Genomic DNA, 5,292 nt, shown 5'->3' with positions numbered 1-5,292 from the left:
CACACACACACACACACACACACACACACATGTCCCTCAGGCGTAGCAGTTTGAAATGACTTGCTAAGCTGAGCAGTGGCCCACAGACACTTGACAGCATAAAGCCATGCAAGTGTTTTTTTTAGCTGGCCACCCCCTGACACACGCCTTTTGATAAAAGCTAGAATGACAGGCAGCGAATGCCACACACAAACACAAACACACACACACACACACACACGCACGCACGCACGCACGCACGCACGTACGCACACACACACACGCACGCACGCACGCACGCACGCACACACGCACACACACACACACCACACACACACACACACACACACACACACACACACACACACACCACACACACACACACACACAAACACACGCACACACACACACACACACACACACCACACACACACAAACACACGCACACACACACACACACACACACCACACACACACACACACACAAACACACAAACACACGCACACGCACACACGCACACAAACACACAAACACACACACACACGCACACAAACACACAAACACACACACACACGCACACAAACACACAAACACACACACACACGCACGCACTTCCCTCACTGAACCATAACAATCCAAAACTAGACAATCCGGGGAATAAAGATGGCGAAGGCAATGTGATTGTGTTCTCCGCTTGTCCATTTCTGATTCCTCTCTTTCTTTTCCTCTTCTTCTTCCTCATCCTGTTCTTCCTCCTTCCTCTCCGCTCAGAGACTGTGCAGTTCTCTTCAGCTCAGATCTCATCTGAGCATTGCAGATCAGCAGAGAAGGCTTTAGGAGACGTGACAGCTCTCTATCAGAAGCCCTCCATGCCCCTCCACCAGGGCAATTAGGGTTATACAACACACACACACACACACACACACACACACAAACACACACACACACACACACACAAACACACACACCACCGCCCATCATCCGCCTCCTTCCTCAAATCCACTGACAAAAAAATAAACTCCCAGGACATTTTAGGGGGTTTAAATGGTGAGTGTGTGTGTGTGTGTGTGTGTGTGTGTGGGGGGGGGGGGGGGTGGGGGGCGCATCACAGTCATCCTCCACTTGCTCCATGGTTTGGTTTAGAGTTTCAGTTTTGTCAGCGCAACACAAACACACAAACACACACACACACACGCACAAAGAAAGTGAGGGGTGTTAAGAGCCCTGTCACAAGTGATCGGTACAAAGCTGAGCACAACTGACAACACGTCCCTCAAAAAACACACAAGAGCATTTCCATTTCCTGAGAATTTGAACGCCTTGCACACACACTCACAGTCACACAAACACACGCACACACACACACACACACACACAAGCACACACACGCACGCACACACACGCACGCACACACACACACACAACACACACAAAATGATGTTTTTCTAAACAAAGTTCGGGAGGAGCCTTCGGGATGATTGACAGCAATTAACTCACCCACTGCCGCCGCAGGGTAGGCCTATTTAAGCCGACCTCCTTTTCCATACGTCACACGCTCCGACGTTCGCGAAATCAACCAGTCCGCGTATCGTTGCTAAAGACAAAACATGGAACTGGAAATCCACGCCTCTTCCAGCGATCTGGAGGACAACTTCGTCCCGCCAACACCCGACACCCAGGGCCCTCCGCCGGGCGAAAATAATCCTTATCGTTCCCCTCGCCGCCAGCGTAGGGAACCCAGGACACAGGGTCGCAGAAGGTGCTCCTCTCCTGCCCCCGTGCGGGGCAGTATTTCCCGCTCAGCAGCCTCAACTCGCGGCAGCACCAGGACCCAGCGCCAGCAAGGCGATGACCCTACCCACTGGACAGTGGCTCGCATCCGCAGCACTCTCCATTCCCGCGGCATCGCGTTCCGTAAGTCGGATAGGAAGTTCCATCTCCTCCGCCTGCGGTCCTTTCGCCCTCCCGCTACCTCACTTTGTTTTCCTCCCCGGACCAGGAAGCAGGCTGCTCTTTCTGGCATCCCGGCGTGGTTCCTTCCGCCGGCCATTCAGCTGGACGAAGCACACACCACCAGCCACCCCGCGAACCGGGCACGCCGACAGAACCTTCCTGCACCACACGCTTCAGAGCGTATCATTCCGCTGCTTCAGCCACAGCCACTGCCACGTCAGCGGCTCAGGCCCATTCCCGCCGACTTTCTTCCCGCCGCATCTCCGCCGTATTTCCGGGTCCAACCCCACTTCTCCAGACGGCCCCGGTAGCGACAGCGTCGCTACTCCCCCCACCCCTTCTTTCCCTCCCCCATCCACCTCCCCTAGCCAGGACTCGGTCCAGGGCTGCCCCACCTCCAGTCGTTCCGACGACTGCTCCCTCCCTCCCCCCTTTTCCCCCTCCCCTTTCCATTCCGGGAGTCACGTCTGTACTGCACGCCTCAACTCACCAAGCGTCAGTTAGAAGATTCACCTCGCTAGCTCCCCATCTCTCTTACGAGTTAGCGAGCACCTGGTCTCAGCCGGCGCCGATAGCGACCCTCTCTCCCTCCCCGTCCCACTTCCCGCGACCCTGTCACAGGTTACTCCACTTCCGGTCGCGTCAGCGACCGCTCCCTCCCTCCCCCCTTTTCTCCCTTCCCATTTCTTCCCCGGCTCCGCGCTAGACCAGCCCGCAGCAGCGGGTCATCATCAGCACTCAGCGAGTGCTTCGGACCATGACGTCCCGTTCCGGCTGCAAAACTATTCTTTAGCCACAGCACAGGCCCTGCCACCGCCTCCTCACGCTGCAGCATTCGAACCACCACCCGTCACAGCGTCCACCAGGAACCTCATCTTGTCAGGTGCAGACGTATACCTTTCTACCATTCTTCCCTCCCTTCCTATTCCCTCTCATAACCGGGATCTAGTTTGCGGCGAACTGGTTTTTTCTCTAAAAAAATTCTGGCCCAGCATCAAAAACCCTGTCATTTCCCGAGTTCACCGTAGCTTTTACTAACTACACGGAAGTCATCTGTTTTGCGTTCCCCAGCCGACGCAAAGAGCTGAACGACTACCTGGCCATCATCGCCGGTCTAGCCGTATCCTACGGGGGAGCTCATTTCTACACGTATCACCGGCTGTTTTCAGCTAAATGCGCTGCCAGAGTCGGCCTCTGGAACCAAAACCCCTACTGGGGCGCGCTCGATATGGAGCTCCATAACCGTGTTTTTCTAGGACTTAAGCCATCTTGTCCCCTCTGCAATAGCCCCAGTCACGGCGCGGCCGAGTGTCCACTAGTCAACCCCGACCATCAACTCCCCAGCACCAGCTCCACAGCCCCTAAATCCTCATCCTATGTTCCCCGCATCCCCGATGCTTCGGCAGGAGAAGCCAGGGAAGAGGACGAGCGCTCCTGGAAAGGTCGAGAAATCTGCCGAAAATTTTACTTCGCTCAGTGTCGCCAATCCTCCTGCCGTTACCTCCACGTTTGCAGCTACTGCGCAGGCGCCCATGCCAAGTCAGTCTGTTCCGCACTCAAGAACATAAATAAAAAGTTTAAAAAGTACCTCTCTACTCCAATCATTGTTTCTGCTCTCCATTCAGAACTTCAGTACAATCCAAATAGGGAATGTTGCAACTATTTGACTTTGGGGTTGACGCATGGGTTCCATCCAGGTGTTTTAGCAAGACCTACAGAGTCTTTCGTTTGTAAAAACCTACAATCTGCCGTCAAAGATCCGGAGGTAGTCACCTCACTCCTAAGCAAAGAGGTTGAATCTGGTTTTATGATCGGTCCGTTCACCAAGCCTCCATTCCCAGTCTACAGGATAAACCCCATAGGCGTAGCTACGCGCAAATACTCAGGGAAAAAGAGACTTATCATCGACCTCTCAGCTCCGCACAATAGTACCACTCCCAGCATTAACAGTCTGATTCCACTAGAAGAGTTCTCGCTGCACTACCACTCCGTCGACGACGCTATCGCTCTGATCAAAAAGGCAGGTAGACGTTGCTGGCTAGCTAAAGCGGACATCACCTCAGCCTTCAAAGTCATGCCCATTGATCTCGAATTCTGGCACCTCTTTGGAGTCAAATGGCATAGGAGATACTATTTTGCAGTTCGCCTCACCTTCGGCTGCCGCAGCAGTCCCAAAATTTTTGATACGCTATCAGAAGCCCTGTGCTGGATTCTCCTAAATAATTATAAGCTCCCATTTCTCGTTCATCTTCTGGATGACTTTCTAGTAGTTATCCCCCATTCCTACCCACCGGCCCTAGGCATTTCTACGCTAATTGACGTATTCAACAAACTGGGAGTCCCACTCTCAGAAGAGAAGACGTGCGGTCCCTTATCCAGACTCGAATTCCTCGGCATCATTTTAGATACCGAAGAATTCTCTTCATCTCTCCCTAAAGAGAAAAAAGACAGAATCTCTTTACTGTTGAACGAGTTTATAACCTCACCATCTCACACCAAACAAGAAGTTCTCTCCCTTCTAGGCAACCTCAATTTCGCCATGCCGCCCATTCATCTCGCATCTCCTAAACTGCGCCTCAGCAACCCCATCTCTCGAAGACGTAGTATATCTAGATGCCCAGTGCCTGGCCGATCTCAAACTCTGGAGGATGTTTTTAGACGAATGGAATGGTCTGTGCATGTTCTACGACGACTGCCAATCATCTCCAGAAGACCTCCAGTTGTACACAGATGCAGCCCCCTCAATAGGCTTCGGAGGCTTTTTCAAAGGGCGCTGGTTTGCATCCCCTTGGCCACTAGAGTTCAGAGAGCTAATAACGGAAAACGAATCGTCAGCCATGTTCAAACTCTACCCCGTAGTCATTGCGGCCCTACCTGGGGGAAGGAGTGGACCTCCAAGAGCGTGCTAATCCACAGCGACAACGAAGCCGTAGTGCACGTCATAAATAACTCGCGCTCAAAATCGCCTGCGCTTTCCCCTCTTATTAGGCGTCTAATCTGGATAGCAGCCAGCTACCAGTTCATTATAAGAGCCGCGCACGTCCCCGGTTGCCACAATGAAATGGCTGACTCTCCTTCTCGTCTTAATTTCCAGAGATTCAGAAGCTTGGCTCCAGAGGCGGACCCGTACCCTACTCCACTCCCCAGCTTTTCGGAGACCATCTTCCTATAAACCACCCCCTCAGCTATCTTCAGCCCATCACGGCCGACCTAGCCCTCCAAGCCCTCGCACCCAGGACCATGCAGTCCTACTGGTGCTTCAAACAGTTCCATGCAAAGCACTCACTACCATTTCCCAGTTTCGATGCAGTCACCATATCATCATTTATCACCTACGCCCACACTTCACTCAGGATCAA

The 5,292-nt window shown here is 53.0% G+C and overlaps 1 pseudogene; it reads left to right on the top strand.

Moving 5' to 3' along the window:
• The first annotated feature begins 1,587 nt into the window (after window positions 1–1,587).
• LOC121694995 lies at window positions 1,588–5,084 on the top strand (annotated as a pseudogene).
• The last annotated feature ends 208 nt before the right edge of the window (window positions 5,085–5,292 follow it).

Source organism: Alosa sapidissima, chromosome 20 (assembly GCF_018492685.1).
Source record: "Alosa sapidissima isolate fAloSap1 chromosome 20, fAloSap1.pri, whole genome shotgun sequence".
Classification (NCBI taxonomy): domain Eukaryota; kingdom Metazoa; phylum Chordata; class Actinopteri; order Clupeiformes; family Clupeidae; genus Alosa; species Alosa sapidissima.
This window is presented reverse-complemented; position numbering and strand designations above follow the sequence as displayed.